This window comes from Spermophilus citellus, assembly GCF_964194105.1.
Source record: "Spermophilus citellus genome assembly, chromosome: X".
NCBI lineage: Eukaryota > Metazoa > Chordata > Mammalia > Rodentia > Sciuridae > Spermophilus > Spermophilus citellus.
This window is the reverse complement of record NC_138190.1, coordinates 41,221,389-41,240,143: the sequence shown is the minus strand read 5'-3', so window position 1 is coordinate 41,240,143 and position 18,755 is coordinate 41,221,389. Positions and strand designations below refer to the sequence as shown.

General features: G+C 36.3%; 1 protein-coding gene across 2 annotated transcripts in view; it reads right to left on the bottom strand.

Annotated features, from left to right (window-relative positions):
• SHROOM4 (shroom family member 4) overlaps nucleotides 1-18,755 on the bottom strand; it is a 218,014-nt gene that overhangs the window by 133,261 nt on the left and 65,998 nt on the right. The gene's annotated exons all lie outside the window — the stretch shown is intronic.

Sequence of the window (18,755 nt, the reverse complement as noted above, 5' to 3'; positions counted from 1 at the left end):
AAATATTCTTCAATATAAAGCTGGGGGAAAGAATGGGAGCAGGTCTTGGCTCAAATGTCTCAGATACCAATTGTTATTACCTATATTCCACAGACTTTTCTAAATGATCCTCAATTTGTTGTATGACCTTAAGCCAATTTATAGACACTTCAAATGGTCATTTTTGATCAATTTTTATTACCAATCTAATGTTATTTTTACCAGTAAGAGAGTCTGCTGAGTTCTGTACACAAGAATTTAGTTTGTCACAATTATTTATGTTAATTCAACATATATTTAGCATGTACTTTTTATGTACCATGTGTTATATGCACTGGGTTGGTTTTAAGGAATATTTATTAAGATATAGCTTATATACATTCAACTGCACATATTTTAAATGTACAATTCAATGAGCTAAGATTATATATATATATATATATATATATATATATATATATATATATATATATATACCACCACCATCAAGATGGCAAACATATCTATTGACCCCCAAAGATGTAAACTCTTTGTATTGCCCCCCAAAGTTCTTTCTACCCCTCTCCAAGCAAACATTGATCAGCTTTCAGTCCTTAGATTGGTTTTTGTACAGTTTTTAATTTCTAAAGCTGGTTGGTGATAAAGTTTATTTTTTTATCAAGGATCCCACCCCAACCACATTTCTCTTTTCTCATGAAAAAAATTAGGAATTTTCTATTTGCCTCCAGGTCAAGATTTCTCAAGGGAAAACAAAGACTCCAACCACCTCCTTCCCCACAAAATGACTAGCTCACCAGAATTTTGAAAATATATTTCAGGACATCCAAAAGTGGTAGCAGCATTTCTCTCCTATTTCTCTCAAGTCTTTGCATTTAAGGATTTATGAGTCAGAGCATAAGAGGAACCATGAGGGTTCTTCCCTTACAGTTGCAAAGTCCCCAAGGTTGTTTTTACTGACTTATCATAAGTACCACCAAGGGATTTAAGCAACCCAGTGTTTTCCTGCTGCACTGTCCTTTGCATGAATGATCAGCAGAGTCTAAGGGACTCAGGGTGGCTCAGTTCCTACAGAGACTTAGGTATTGAACCCCCCAAACTATGCACATGCCATATTTCCTTTCACTTTTTATTAGAGAAATTATAACTGTAGCTCCAAAGGGCTTAGCTGCTTTAAACTGGGACTGATCCTAAGGACATGATTTATTAACTGCCTACCATGTATCAAGTACTGGGCGAGGTGGTACAGAATTGTTAACCTTGCTTAAAATACAAAGAGTCCATAAAAATGGCGTCATTATTTCTCAATTTACAGAGGAGAAAGCTGAAGTAAAGTGAAGTCCAAGGACTTATTCTAGATCACACATCCAATGAATGGCAGAGGAGGAATTGAAACTGAGATCTGACTCTGAAACTACCCTACATCCGTTCTACCATAATATCAGATTGCCAAGCTTACGGATTTCCCTCCACATCCCACACCCCTCTTATAGAAGAGAATTCCCACAGCATCACCTTTCATGAGTGTCACACTGAGTTCCACCTGGGTCCTTGTATTTTTGTTGCTTTTATGCAAACCTACCTCACCTTGTCAGAGAAATTAAAAGCTCCAATTCATATAAATGCCCCTACCCCCGCCAGAAAGAATATAGGAAACATCCAGAAAACCCATGAACAAATTCACATTCAATCTGTGATTTTTGACTGTTTACATGTCAGTGAATCATAAAAAGTGGTTTATATTCAAAACACCCATGACTGGTATCTTGTGATATCAAAATAAAGGTTCTCACACCTAGTTATCTACAGGACTCTAATTCAGTTATGTGGTATCAGAAATTGGTGAAAATTCCAACTGAAATATTTTTAGAATTTTACAAAATTGAGGCCATTCTAGCATCTTCCAGTTTGTGCTATAGCTCATGCAGGACTGCCATTATCTAAAGGGATTAAACAGGCTACTTGGCACAAGCCAGAAAGAATTCAAATTCAAAGTAGTTACTGACTCTCCTCAGTAGAGGGCAGCGGTGGGCAGGGCAAGACTGACAGGAAGAGAGGACATTAACTTCTTTGGTGTACCCACTAAGTGCTTAGATAAAATGCTTAATGCTTTATAAAATGTATCTCATGGATCCTGACAATGACCCTTGAAGGAAGTCTTATTAAAAGAATTTTTCCCCAAAGAAGTTAAATGAACTGAATACAGATCTGGTGTCCTCCAATTCAACTATACCATGCTGCTTCCTGAGAAGCAGTAATTCCACAGTCCCATAACTGGGAGCTTATCCTGATGAACTAAAAGAGAAAGCACACCTAGAATAAAGTAGGTCCCACATGTGGTGGGATTTTCAAATATCTGGGCTGTTTGGACAATGGGAAACATTTAACAAAGGTAACATGTGACAGTTATAAACTTTGGAGCCAGAGACAAGATGGAAATTATCTAGAAAAATTGGTTCAGAGGATTGGAACTCTGATATGTGGGAAAACAGTTGAAGGACCCGGAGAAAATTAGAGCAGATTGCCTGGCACTGGGAAAGGTGCTCGTAGATGTTGAAAAAACTAAATTTAAAAAATGTCATTAGGGGGCTAGGATTGTAGCTTACTGGTAGAATGCTTGCCTCGCATGCATGAAGCCCTGGGTTTGATCCTCAGCACCACATAAAAAAATAAATAAATAAAAATAAAGATAGTGTGTCTACCTACAACTAAAAAAAGTATTTTTTTAAAAAAAATGTCATTAGGAACCTAACATTGTCTTTAAGTATTTAAAGGGCAATTATTAAGAAGGTATAGGCTGTTTTGTGTGGTTCCAAAGACTAGAATTGAGGTCAGTTAGAGATAGATTTTAACTCCTTAAAATGAGTAATCCTCTAAAAGACAAATAACTCTAAAAGAGAGAGCAACTCAAAGCCGGCATGATTGCTTTGTGATATTTAATTGTAAAGACAACCTCCAGGAACCTTTCCTAACTCTAGGAAGCTTGGATTTTGAATTGATCAGGACTCTTCACTCTTGTCATGTGAAGGTCTTAAAGCTTCTCGAGGAACAACTGGCTGGTTGTCAACACTTAAGAGCCAATACATTCAGACCATTAGAACAACTCTCCTGAGAGGAATTTGTCCACAGTCTCCTAAGAGATGATAGGAGAAATTCTGAGACTGTCTCACCAGAGGGAGCCAGTGCTGTTCCATTGGAATCAGTGCATCAGACCAATTTGTTTGAAGCCCACAAATATACCTTTTACCCAAAGAAACACTATCAAAAATGTAATCATTTTATTAAATAAGAGATACATGGGCTAGGGATGCAGCTCAGTAGTAGAGCATATATTTAATATGTATGGGGCTCTGCCTACTACAGGAGGAAGATGAGGACAAGGACAAGGAGGAGGAAGAGAAAGAAGAGGAAGAAGAATCACCATGAAATACACACTTATAGGGTATGATACCAAATAAAGCCTTATGATGATGGAATTCAAGAGTACACAATAGTAGCTATATCTGAATAAATAATTCAACCACTCAAACAGCATTTGTCTGGCTCAATATAATGTATGACAACCTCTGTTCTGGCCAATGGAGATAACAGAGAACATGATTCCCACCTTTAAAAAGGTCACAATTTACTTAAAAACAGAATACTACAGGGACACAACCACATCAAAGTTTATAGTAGCATAATTCACAATAGCTAAATTGTGGAACAAACCTAGATGCCCTTCAGTAGATGAATGGATTAAAAAATGTGGCATATATACATAATGGAATATTATTCAGCAATAAAATCATGGCATCTGCAGGTAAATGGATGGCGTTGGAGAAGATAATGCTAAGTAAAGCTAGCCAATCCCCCCAAAACAAAATGCTGAATGTTTTCTCTGATATAAGGAGGCTGACTCATAGTGGGGTAGGGAGGGGGAGCATGGGAGGAATAGATGAACTCTAGATAGGGCAGAGGGGTGGGAGGGGAAGGAAGGGGACAGGAGGTTAGCAAGGATGGTGGAATGTGATAGACATCGTTATCCAAAGTACATGTATGAAGACACGAATTGGTGTGAACATATTTTATATACAACCAGAGATATGAAAAATTGTGCTCTATATGTGTAAATATGAATTGTAATACATTCCACTGTTATAAATAAATACACAAATACACAAATAATATCACAGTTTAGTAGGGAGATAACCTTATAGATAATTTATGCCTAATAGGAGCAAATACTAGAAGAGAGATCTATACAATAGGCTGTGGGACAACAGAAAGTAGAGATGTAATGAGAGAAAGGTTATATGGAGAATACATTCTTTGAGCTGGACCTCTGAAGAATGGGTGAGAGTTTATCATGTAGAAAATGGAAGGGGGCATATCTACCAAAGGGTACAACATGTACAAAGACAGAGGTGGGAAGATCTTGGCATACTTAGTTTAGTTGGTTAGGGCACATGGTGTATGAGTACATGGGTAATCAACTGCTTGGTGTTCTTGCTATGGGGAATATTCTCCCTAAAACTAAACTTTGAGCGAGCTAGTCAATTGTTGTTACTCCCCACTGGCTTCCACTGCCTTTGCCACTAGAAATCTGGTTGTTTGAAGACCTCCAACATCTCTCTGTCTCTTGAGGGCTGTCAGACTCACAGTGAACTGAAATTGAGCAACAGGAAAGCTTGTTGAAGACTTCAAATTGCCCATAACCCACAACACAAGAGGACAGACATCTCATTTTCTTGGCCTCCACCAGGCAGTAATTCCAGAAGTAGAATGATTGGTATGGAAGTCTTTGCTAGAATCTATGGCTAGTTCTGCCTGCCATCAGATCTTAACACTGACAGACCAGAAAGAAGTGTCACCTATGCCACCCCACCTGACCAACATCATCAACAAAGGGCCTATGCTTTTATTTCTAATGGAAAGTGTCCAAAAGACTTCAGAAATATGTCCTGACTGCTGGTATTACAGATCTTCCTCAAGGGATAAACTTCTGAATTTGAGAGTAGCAACCTTAAAATGGTTCAAAGCCATAAAGAAAAAAAAATGATGTCATTTGCAGGAAAATAAATGGAACTTGAGAACATCATGTTAAGTGAAAAAAGCCAAACTCAGAAGGTCAATGGTTCTATGTTTTCTCTCATATGTAGAAACTACAAAGGAAAAAGGAAAAAAAATGTGGTGGGGGATCACATGAAAATTAAAGGAAGATCAGCAGAGAAAAGGGACCAGGGAAAGAGAATATTATTGGTCAAATTATATTGTGATATTGCGTGCATGTGTGAATATGTGACAACAAATCCCACCATTATTTACAACTATAATGCACCAATGAAAATAAGGGGAAAAAGACTGGTTCCAAGAGCTCCTATCTGTACTGATATGTCTCTTCTGAAGCACATAAGACTGAATTATTTCTAAGAGTGAATCTGCATTGACCTCAGCTGATTTTAAGAGCTGTAAGGGAAAAAATATTATCTATAGTATTCACCATTCCTTCATCATCCTCAAGCAAATGATCAGGTTGGAAAATAGTAGACAGTAGTGAAATGCTAGGCATTTAATAAAAGCTCTCTAATCACAGCATGATTAAGCTTGTCCTGAAATGGGCTTCTAGATGATGTGACCATTAAGACTTGTCAAGCCATTGTTATGTCACTCCATATTCAACAATAGGAGTCTGTCTTACTCAGTGAAAATGGGAGAAAAATTCAAGATTTGCCTTCACTATCTTCACCTATGTTTCATAAATACATACATATTGAAAAATGCATTTTTAGTGTTAAGTTATACCTATCTTTATTCATTTTTTATCAAGACAGTTGGTTTTGTCAAGGCCTAAAGAGACAATGATCAAATTTTGCCACTTTAATTGAACTTATGAAGTCTATGCTGAACACAGTCCAGAACATGGATTGATCCACATGGTACCACTACTTTGATCAACTGTGAAATTGTTATTCAAGGGTACTGTGACAATAAAGCAACAGAACAATGAAACCTTTATCTTCTAGAACTATCAGGCATTGAATCCTCAACTGCATCTCCTGGGGAAACAATAGAAGACTAGTATTTTTCCACCTACCAGTAGAACTCAGAACTAGTTTGCAAAAGGTTGTCTCTGTATCACTGTGACAAGGAAATGTTAGCTAAAGAGCTAATGATATTCTGTACATCAGGAAGAGCCATGGTTTATTGTCAGATTTTGGTCCAGATTTGTTTCTACAGTGATTTGGAGGAAAGGAAGACTTTTCTTTAACAACAGTGGGCTGTATTGTTGATAGCTCCCTGTCTAATTTTCCTGCTACCAACATGCAATTAATCAACACCATCAGGGAAATATCAAGGCTGTCCTGACCATGCCAAATATATGTTGATTGACAGTAATATTTAAGAGAAGAGAATAGAGCAGTGAGAAAAATGGGCTTTGGAATAGCATATCCAGGTTTTAATCTCCCTACCCCTCTCTAAGCCAAATAAGTCCTATGAGTCTTAGTCCCCAAAAATATAAAATGAAGAAGATGCTATCTGCCCCACAGCATAGTCCTAAGAATATGTAAAGGGCTTGGCACATTTCTGTAAATGAATGTCACCTCCCCCTTTCCTTACTACTATCCCTACATCTGGTAAAAACACAGGATGTTCTGATCAGGTGTTTACTAAATCTTAACTAAAAATAGAGGGAAAACATTTTGTTCCATGCTTTTGGTGCCCAATATTAGAAGGATTCCCAGTGTTGATCTCCCTCCAGCTTTAAAGCCAGTTTTAGTTACTCCTGACTACACATGGTTCTTCAAGACAGATTAAGGCCTTTGGGAAAGGTGGTCTATAAGCACTTCCTATTTTGACAGAGCACATAGGGTAAATCTCACCCATACCTTAATCCTAAGGAATGTGCCATTTTTCTTCCTTCCTTCCTTCCTTCCTTCCTTCCTTCCTTCCTTCCTTCCTTCCTTCCTTCCTTTTTGTTTGTTTTTTTTTTGGACATACTAGCTTAGAGCCACATCTTCTCTCTGGGGAAAGCAGACAACAGATAACTTGGCATTGTGTCTGTTTCAAAGCAGCAAGATGGCCACCTGCCTTACATTTCTGATGATTAACCACATTAGCCAGATTACCATTATGATCAGGCCAAGGGGCTTCTGGGAAGTAGCCCTCCTAAAAAGAATCTACTCTTCCATCTCTCCTTGCCTTTGTACTCTGAAAGTTTAAGAAAAGGAAATGTGCCTTCCCCAAGGGCCCTCTTTAAAAGCAGATTTCTAAGTCTTCAATCAAGAAAGACTACCTAAAGCCTATGACAACTTTGATAAGACCTTTATGTGAGAAAATGAATTTAACATATTGTCTTCCAGGGGCTGGGGATGTGGCTCAAGCGGTAGCGCGCTCGCCTGGCATGTGTGTGGCCCAGGTTCGATCCTCAGCACCACATACAGACAAAGATGTTGTGCCCGCCTAAAAATAAATAAATAAATATTAAAAATTCTCTCTCACTCTCTCTCTCTCTCTGTCTCTCACTCTCTCTTTTAAAAAAATATTGTCTTCCAAAGGAGAAAAAACTCTAATGGCTTTTTGAATCCTCCCCTTTGCCAGACAGTCCTTGCAACCTCAGGGAGAGTCTCCATGGAAATTGTCAGGTCAGCTTAGAGTCTAAATTCTAGCTCCATTAATTTATGTGTCTTTCTTCTGAGAGGATAAGAAGTAGGAAGAATCTTGTTACTTGATTATGCCAAGATATACTTCTGGGCTATAAACTCACCCTCCATCCCTTATATAGCTGACCCAAAATAGCACATACATAGTCCCCCACATAGTCCCACACCCTCACAAACATACTTACACATTTCCTAGACTATAGAGGACAGACAGGGAACCCTGGAGAGATGGAATGTTCTAGAAGAAGAGACAGCATGATGGAGGAGAGCAAAGGATAGGGAAAAAAGAAATCATTTCCAGGCTAGTAGCTAGTTTATTGGTCTTTTCTCTGGATTACTAAAGGACTTGGATGGTAGGTGCCTCTTCTTTTCATACTGCTGAAATCCCTATCCTTAAATTACTTCCTGCTCAGTTCACACCCACTCTGCAGAGGTCTGACCTTACTGCCTCAGAGAATGTTTGCAGAATCAAAATGATGCCCTACTTAAATAAGTTGCCATCCCCAAATCAGTGGAAGAGACTTTGAAGGAGCTTAAAAGACTATTAATGTTACGCTAGGTTTTAACCTTGTGATTGAAGCATATATAGAGACTAATTGAAAGAACAGCCTTTGCAAAACAACTGGAATGAGCTCATTCCAGTTGATGGACCTTTCTTCATAACTTCACAGAAAAGTATCAAATACAGTTCAGTAACCCTTGGAACAAGGGCTAAGAACTGAGCTATCCATTACAGTAGCCACCCATGAGTCACATGTGACCACAGAGCACTTAAATGTGACTAGTCCAAATTGAAACATGATAGTAAATTTAATAAACACACCAGACATCAAAAAATGAGAAAAGAATGTAAAATATCTCATCAACAATTTTATATTGATTATATGTTCAAATGTTATTGATACATTGAGTTAAATAAATTATTAATATTTACTTCCCTGTTTCTTTCCTTTTTTTTTTAAATGTAACTACTTGCAACGTTAAAATGGCATATATGTTGTACTAATTATATTCCTATTGGTCAGTGCTGGCCTAGCCTCTTTCCTATCACACAGTTGATACTCTGTAAGTAGTCATTGAAAGAATAACAGAACAAAAGAGGCAGGACCCTTAACAGAAATATCAAAGAATGGTTGGTTCAGCCTTTGGTTAAATCCAACACCCTTCCACCTCCTCAGTTTCCAAGCCCAAAAGGGGGAACATGTACTGCCCACACTTTTAATATGACCCTTCCAAGTCCCTTTTACTAATAACAAGCAGATTTTGCTCTACTGTTTTTTTGTTGCATTGATAGGGATCAAACTCAGAGCATCACACATGCTAGGCAAACACTCTGCCTCTGAACTATACCTCCAGACAAGATTTGATTATTTATTTATTTATTATTTGTGATGGGGTCTTGCTATGTTGCTTAGGCTGGTCCTGAACTCCTAGGCTTAAGTAATCCTCCTGCTTCAGCCTTCCGAGTAGCTGGAATTACATATGCATACCATCACACCTGGCAGATTTTGCATTTTTAAAAGATTACACACACATATGGATACCAGGGATTGAATCTAGGGGCCCTTAACCAATGAGTCACATCCCCATCCCTTTTTATTTTTTATTTTGAGATAGGGTCTTGCTAAATTGCTGAGGTTGGCTTTGACCTTGAGAGTCTCTTGCCTCAGCCTCCCAAACCACTGGGGTTACAAGCACCACACCTGGCTTAAAAGAGTACTTTTAAAGGAAAAGGCTATATCCACATGGTCCTGACTCATCTCATAGAAAGTAAGCATTTTCCTGAGATCATCTCAAATATTGAAAACAAAAAGAAAAGACCAGTGTTTAGAATATCATTTGTCTTCTGGGATTAAATAAAATAATTCCCACTCTATTTGGATTCAGTGAAACATTTGGGAAAGGGAGCAGGTGAAGTATTATCAGCCTATTATGGTTATTGGGAATGGTGGGAAGTAGTATAAGAAAATGTTAAGTGTTGTTCACTTGACATTTCCAGAGAGCATGATTCCCCTTTCCCTCAAGAAGGTGTAAGTGTCTGACATATAATTGAGCTTGGGACTTAACAAACACTCCCTGAATCAATGAATAAATAATAACACAAAAAAGATGCAGTGTAGTATAGTGGAACAAGCACAGGATTTATGGTTGGGGAAAACTGGATTTAATTACTTGCTTTTCTTTATACTAGCTGTGTAGCCCAGACCAACCTAGTTAACTCCTCTAGCCAAAAGGGCCTATTTCCAGCAGTTCATTATGAGGATTTAATAGATTAATGTATATAAATCACTTATAACTATACCTGGCTTATAGTAAATGTGCAATAATTAGTAGCTATTATACCCAAAGACACTGAAGAGGGCTTCCCAAAGCAGTGTTACACATCTCATCATCCAAGTGACAACATTTGTCCTTACATAATTGCTAATGAGACCCTTAGTTGGGGGAAAAAAAAACATAAGTCTCAGTGTTGTTCCCTCATGGATCTCTGAGAAGAGGTTTGCTTTTATGCAAACAAGCCAAAGAATCCATCCATCCATCCATCCATCCATCCATCCAATAGTTATTTATTGAGCATCAAAGATTGTTCTAGGTAATGGGGATGCAAAAATAAACCAAACAAGAAAAGGATTCCGCCGTTATGGAGTTTTCTTTCTAGTAAAAATAAATCCTAGCCTTGTTTGCAGATGATTGCTCCAGTCATTTATATTCCCTGATTTAATTTGAAAACAATTATATTCAGAGATAGCATTGACTTCTCAATATGGACAATTCTAGGCCTAATCTGAAGCATATAAGGAATGTAATACTCTGTCAATCTCTGTCACCCTTTCAGAATAATCAAAAACTTCTGGTCAATTCAGGTAGTTCCTATTTGGGGCTCAAATGTATTAAAGGTTTGGGATTCCCTCCTCACACCATGCATGCATCTTCATTGTCTTTCTGCCTGCTACTCACAGAGATGGTCCAAGTATTGTCCAGGATGCCAGACACGCTATGAGTGAGATATCCAGAACTTGACCACTAGAAAAGTATATTCTCTCACTATCTCCACTGCTAGTTTTGCCCTGGGAGGTACCACAGTGCAAAGAAAATAGCATGGACTTTGGTATCAAAATCACAAGGATTAAACTCCTAGCTGTGCTGTATCCTATAACTTTAGTAAGACCATTTTAATTCTTTAAACCTCCATCTCCTTCCTATAAAATAGGCATCTCCCTCACACAGTTATGGGAAGGAGTAACCAAAGGGCACGGTGCCTGGCACAGAGTTGGTATCCCAGAAGCATTATTTCTCTTCTTCCAAATTCTTTCCAACCAACTTGGGTGATATTTCAGACAGTGTGGAAACTTGTTGGTAGGATTAGAGCAAAGCAATTGGCTGAGTAAAGGGCTCACATTGGTTAGTTTACCAACTTTGGATTCAGTATTATCATGCTAGTAACTTGAAACTGGCTATGGTCAGAGTATATTCACTAAAGAACCACAAATTAGGTTTTGTTTATTATTTTCTTGGAGAGCTGGTTTACCATCACACCACAGCTTTAAACCCCAAGACACATGGAAAACTCAGAGACAAAGAAAAGGCAATTATGCACTTGTCATTTTGAAATAAAGACCTTTCTATGAGCTGAGCACAAACTGCTGTGAAATATAGCAACCCAGTATTTCGTCACAGAATTTTTTTGTGGCATGTTAAAATTTCTTATTGCTCTCACTGGGCACAGTGGTGCATTCCTGTAATCCCAACAACTTGGAAGGCTGAGGCAGTAGGATCACAAGTTCAAGGCCAGCCTTGGCAATGTAGCAAGACCCTGTCTCAAAACAAAATAAATAAAAATAGAAAGGGCTGGGGATGCAGCCCTGGGTTCCATCTCCAGTGCTTAAGAAGTTCCTATTGCTCTGTAAACGTAAAGATTAGCATCATAAGACCTCCAAAGCATCATCACAGGGTCAAGTACACAGGAGAAGCTCAGTAAACATCTGTTAGTTGTTCAGATGAGCCCAGGAGAAATTTTTTGCCACTCTACATCAAAGAAACAGAAGCAGAAATTTGAGAAAAACATTCAGGGTTTGGAAATGAAATAAGCTTTAGGAGAAAAGGGCTTTTGGAGAGAAGTGAGAGCCTAAGTCAGAATTCTGTGGAAGAAAGAAGTTCTGGAAGGGTTATCAGGCTCAAAGGCAAGGGAAAGGAGGAGCACAGAATCCAAAGGAAGAGGTCCAGGGGAGGGTATAAGAAGGGTACATGGAAGAAACTGACAAATAGAAAAAGGTCCTGAAACGGTAACAGGAATAGGAATTTTGGAGTTACACTTCAACTGGGAAAGAATTTTATAATTTATTTTGTTTTGCTGGCATTATTCTTCAAAAATCATCATGATTATTATTTTCTTAAACCACCAAATTTTAACAGCCTTATTAGCATATAATTCACATATGATAAAATTCACCCATTTATACTATAAAATTTAATGAATTTTAGTCTTTTTCCAGAGTTGGACGAGTATCACCACAATCTAATTTTAGAACCTATTCTTCATCCTAGAAAGAAATCTTGTGCCATTCCTAACACCCATTCCTAACACCTAGCCCCAGGCAATCACTAATCACTTTCTGCCTTTGTAGACTTGTCCTATTTGCATATTAAATATAAATGGAATCATATAATATGTGGTCTTATGTATGTTCTGGAGGTTCATCCATACAGTAGCATACAACAATACTTTCTTTCTTTTCATTCCATTATATGGACATACCATATTTTATTTATTCATCCATTGGTTGATGGATGCTTGGAATGTTCTACTTATTTGACTAATGGGAATTCTGATGCTATAAACATTAATGTACAGGGTTTTGTTTGGACATACATTTTCTATCTCTTGGATATACACCTAGGGATGGAACTGCTGAGTCATATGGTAACCCTGTGTTAAACATTTCAAGGAAATGCCAAACTGTTTTCCAAAGAAATGTACCATTTTGCATTCCCACCAGCAAAGTATGAGAGAATTCTAGTATTCAACTTCCTCAACAACATTTGCAGTCTGTCCTTTTTATTATAGTCATTCTAGTGAGAAATAAGTGTTGTGTCATGATGGTTTTGATTTTCATTCCCCTAATGACTAATGAGTTATTTATTCATGGGTTTATTGGACATTTGTATATATTCCTTGGAGAAATGTCTACTCAAATTCTTACCCTGCTTTCAAAAGTGTGGTTTGTCTTTTTATTATTGACTTGTCAGGATTTTATATTTTCTGAATACAAATATGAGATATATGATTTCTAGTTATAGTCTCCTAATCTTTAGAGTGACATTTCACTTTACTGAGTATATTTTTATTTATTTATTTAGTAATAGGGATTGTTCCCGGGAGAGCTATATCACTGAGCTATATCCCCAGCCTTTTTTCATTTTTTTTTTTTTAAGACGAGGCCTTGCTAAATTGCCAAGGCTGGTCTTGAATTTGTGATCCTCCTGCCTGAGCCTCCTGAGTTGTTGGGATTTCAGGCATGTGACACTAACCCAAATTTTAAGTCCAGGTTATTATTCCCTTCCTTTTATCATTCATGCTTTTGTTGTGTCTAAGAAATATTGGTGTAACCTAAGATAACAAAGATTACTCCTATATTTTCTAAGAGTTTTTTTAAAACTTAAAAAATTTTAGTTGTTGACAGATCTTTATTTTATTCATTTATTTATATGTGGTTCTGAGAATTGAACCCAGTGCCTCACAAATGCAAGTCAAGTGCTCTACCACTGAGCCACAACCCCAGCACCTCTTCTAAGAGTTTTATAGAATAGTTCTTACATTTAAACTCATTATACATTTTGAGGTTTTGTTTTGTTTTGTTTTGTTATGTATGGTGTGAACTTGAGCATCAGATTCATTGTTTTGCATGGATAGCCTATTGGCCAAACATCATTTGTTGAAAAGACTATTTCTTTCCCTTTGAAATTTCTGACAATTTTGTCAAAACTCAGTTTACCAGTTTATCATAAAAGGGCTTATGTACTAAGATAGATATGTCTGAGATCTCAAATGATTTCCTTTATTTATGTCTTTCCTTATACTATTGGAACACTGACTTGACTGCTACAGATTTGTTAAAAGTTTTGAAATTATGAAGTATAGGTCCTACAACATTTGTCCTTTTAAACACTGCTTTGGCTCTTCTAGAGCCGTTAAATTTCCATGTGAATTTTAGGATCAGCCTTTTTTTTCCAAAACAAAAAAAAAAATGTCCTCTAGGGTTTTGATAGTGGTCATGTTGAAGCAGTAAACCCATTTGGAGATTACCACCATTTTAATTTTAATAATATTGAGTATTCTTATTCATAAACATGAATGTCTTTTTATTTATTTAGGTCTTCTTTCAATTCTTTTACTGATGTTTTGTACTTTTCAGTGTACAAGCTTTTGCTATTTTGTTATATATGTATTCTAAATTATTACATTTTGATGCTATTGTAAAATGTTTTAATTTCATTTTCAGATTGCTCATTATTACTTTAAAGAAATAAACCTGATTTTAAATGCTTTTATTAGTGGATTATGGTTATACATAATAATGAAGTTCTTTTGGCATAATCATACATGCATAGAATAATTTGCTCCATTTCAGTTCCCAGTACTTTCTCTTTTCCTCTCCTCTTCCCTACTCCTACTCCCTTTCTTTGACTCTTTGGATCCTTCTCTATTTATATTTTTTAATTGGTGCTTTATAAATATACATAAAGGTAGATACAATTGATTTTTGTGTTGATGTTGTATCCTACAAACATGATGAACTTATTAGTCACTGTAGTTTTTTAGTGGATTTCTTGATTTTCTATTTACAAGATCATGTCATCAATGAATAAAGACAAATTAACTATTTTACTTATTTAATTGTCCTGGTTATAACTTTCAATACAATGTTAAATAAAATAAACTGGTAAGAGAAGACATTCTTGCCAGGATCCCATCTTTAATGGGAAATATTTTAATCTTTCTCTATTAAGTATGACACTCACTGTAGGATTTTTGTACATCCCTTTAGGAACTCAAGGACATTCCCTTCTATTTTCAATTAATTGAGAGTTTTTTATGAATGGATGTCAGGTTCCACTAAATACTTTTTTATGCATCTATGGAGTTCATCATCCTGTTTTAGTACTTTATACTAATAATGCAATATTTACACTGTTCGTTTTTGGATGTTAAATAAGCTTTGCATTCCTAAGGTAACTCTCACTGGGTCAGAATATGTAATCCCTTTTATTTGTTGTTGGATTCAGTTTGTAAGTATTTCGTTCTGGCATTTTGCATTTACATTCACAAGAGATACTGGTTTATAGTTTTCTTGTGATATCCTTGGTATTGGCATCAAGACAATACCTTTATAATGAGTTGAAACTTGTTTCCTTCTCTATTTTCTTGGTTGCTATTAATTCTCCTTTTAATATTTGGTAGAATTAAATAGTGGAACTGCCTGGGCCTGACTTTCCTTTGTGAGAAGATTTTAGACTATTAATTCAATCTCTATACCCAGTATGATGCTATTACGATTTTTTTTATTTCCTTAAAAGGGATAAAAATAGGAAAGGAAGAAGTCAAACTTAGTAGATCCAAAAAGATCCACCAAAAGACTTCTAGAGCTAATGAACAAACTCAACAAAGCTTCAGGTTATAAAATCAACATACAAAAATCAATTAGCTTTCCTATATACCAATAATGAATCTGCTGAGAAATAAACCAGGAAAAAAGTCTTATTCTTAATAGCATCAAAAAAGTAACATACATAGGAATACATTTAACCAAGGATGTAAAAGACCTCTACAATGAAAAACTATAGAATATTGAAGAAATTTATTGAAGAAGACAAGAAGATGGAAATACCTCCCTTGTTCATGCACAGGCAGAATTAATATTGTTTAAATGTCCATACTACCAAAAGCAGTAATACAAATATAATTCAATCCCCATCAAAATACAAATAACATTCTTCATAGAACCAGAATTTAAAAGTCCTAAAATTCATTTGGAATAATAAAAGACCCAGAATAGCCAAAGTAATTCTAAGCTTAAAAAGCCATGCTGGAGATAGCACAATACCTGACTTCAAATTATGCTATAGAACTATAGTAACAAAAATTCCATGGGACTGGCATAAAAACACAGAGACCAATGTACAGAAGACACAGTGACAAACCCACACATCTATAATCATCTGATCCATGAAAAAGGAGCCAAAAATACACATTGGAGAAAAGACAGCCTTTTTAACAAATGGTACTGGGAAAACTGTTTATCCATATGTCAAAGAATAAAACTGGACTCTTATGTCTCACGCTGCACAAAAATCAACTCAAATGCATCAAAGACCTAGGAATAAGATCAAAAACTATGCAAGTCCTAAAAGTAAACATAGAATCAACATTCCAATGTACAGGCACAGGCAACAACTTTCTCAATAGGACCACTAAAGCTCAGGAATTAATGCCAAAAGTTAATAAACAGGATGCATCAAATTAAAAAGCATCTGTACAGCAAAGGAAACAATTAGGAATGTGAAGAGAGAACCTACAGAATGGGAGAAACTCTTTGCTAGCCCCTCTTGGAACAGGAGTGACTAAATATCTAGAATAAATTCCAATATCTAGAATGTTTAAAGAACTCAAAAAATTAACACCAAAGCCAAATAACCCAATTAATATATGGGTAAATTAACTAAACAGATATTTCTCAAAAGAAGAAATACAAATGGCTAAAACATATGAAAAAAAGTTCAACATCATTAAAAATTAGAGAAATGCAAATCAAAACTACAGAGATTTCATCTCACTCCAGAACTGTTGATGATTATAAATTAGTACAACCACTATGGAAATCAGTATGGAGGTTTTTCAAAAGAATAGGAATTAGTGGGGGGGCTGGGGTTGTGGCTCAGTGGTAGAGTGCTCACCTAGCATGCATGAGGCACTGGGTTCAATCCTCAGCACCACATAAAATAAAACAAAAAATAAAGATATTGTGTCCCCCTAAAAGTAAAAAAATAAATATTAAAAAAAGAATAGGAATGGAACCACCATATGACCCAGCTATTCCACTCCTTTGTAATTATCCTAAAGAATTAAAGTCATCATACTACAGTGATAAATGCATACCCATGTAACAGCAGCATGATTCACAATAGCCAAACTATTAAAACAGCCTAGATGTCCATTAATGGAGAGATGAATAAAGAAAATATGGTACATATGCCATATTTACAATGGAGTTTTACTCATCCATAAAGAAAAATGAAGTGTTGTCATTTTCAGGAAAATGGATGGAACTTGAGATCATTATATTAAGCAAAATAAGACAAATTTATAAGATCAAGGGTAGTATGTTTTCTTTCATATGTGAAAGCTAGAAAGGAAAATAAAGGGAGGAGGATCTCATGAAAATTGAAGGGAGATCAGTAGAGAAGGGAGACCAAGGAGAGAGAGGAGAAGAGGAAAGGGGAAATAACAGGGAGTAATATTGGCCCAATTATATTATTATATTGTTTGAATATACAAGTATGTAACAACAAATCCCACCATTATGTATAACTATAATGCATCAATAAGAATATGGGAGAAAGATGTCATGCTTCTTCTTGTACAGTTTTGGTAATTTGTATTTATCCAGGAATTTGTCAAATTCATCTATGGTATCTAATTTGTTGGCACATAATTTTTCATAATATTTTTTTATAATCCTTTATTTTTTCTGCAAGTTCAGAAATGGTGTTCCCTCGTGGTTCTCTTTATCCATAATTTGAGTCTTCTTTTTCTTTATCGGTATATTTAAAGGTTTGTGAATTGTCATGGACTGAATTGTGTCCACACAAAAGTTTTATGTTGAAACCCTAACTCCTAATACTTCAGAATGTGAACTATCTGGAAATAAGGCCTTTAAAGAGATAATTTAAGTGAAAATGAGGGTAGGTTGTAATTCAATCTGACTGGTATCCTTATAAAAAAGAGGAAATTTGCACACATACATACCAGACACATGCAAAGGCACTGTGCAAAAACCAGGTGAAGACATAGAGAAAATGCAGTCACTTACAAGTCAAAGAGTGGCTTCAACAGAAACCAAACCTGCTGACACCTTGTTCTGTTACTTCCAGCCTCCAAAAATGTGAGGAAGTAAAATTCTATTGTTCAAATAACACAGTGTCTGGTGGTTTGTTATGGCAGCCTGTTTTAGTCAATTTTGTGTAGCTATCACAAAATATCTGAGAGTGGACACTTTATAAAGAGAAGAGGCATATTTTAAGCACTCAGATTTGGAAGGCCGCCACATGTGGCAATAGGCCTTATGCTCTATCATAACATATGGCCAATGGCAATATATGGTAAGAGTGCACAATGATAGTGAGTGGCACTTGCAGAACAAAGAGTGAGGGGAGATGCCAGGCTCACTTATAACAGCCCACTCTCTTGAGTACTAATCCAGTTCCATGTGAGCTAGAATTCCCATAAAACACATTAATGCATGCTAGAGCTGGTAACCCCACTGATCTAATCACATCCCACTAGGACCCACCTCTTAAAGGTTCTACCACCTCTCAAAATCACCATACTGGGGACCAAGCTTTCAGCTCATGAATCTTGGGGAGACAAATCACATTAAAACCATAGCACAGCCATAGCAAACTTTTTACAACAATTTTGTTGATATTTTTAAAGAACCAATTTCCAAGGGGAGGCTTTGTACCTGCCTGTAATTCCAGTGGCTCAAGAGGCAGAGGCAGGAGGCTGAAGCAAAAGGATCACAAGTTCAAAGTCAGCCTCAGCAATTTAGTGAGGCCCTAAGTAACTTAGTGAGACCCTGTCTCTAAATAAAAAAAAAAAAATGAACAGGGCTGGGGATATGGCTCAGTGGTTAAGAGCCCATGGGTTCAATTCCTAGTACCAGAAAAGAAAAAAAAAACTAATAACTTCCAATCTCGTTGATTTTCTATGCCGTTTTTCAGCTTCCAATTTCATTTATTTCAACTCGAATCTTTATTATTTTTTCCTTCTGCTTTTTTGCACTTAACTTTGATTTGAATTTCCTAGATTCTTAAGGCAGAAGATTAGATTATTAATTTGATATTTTAACAGGCATTTAT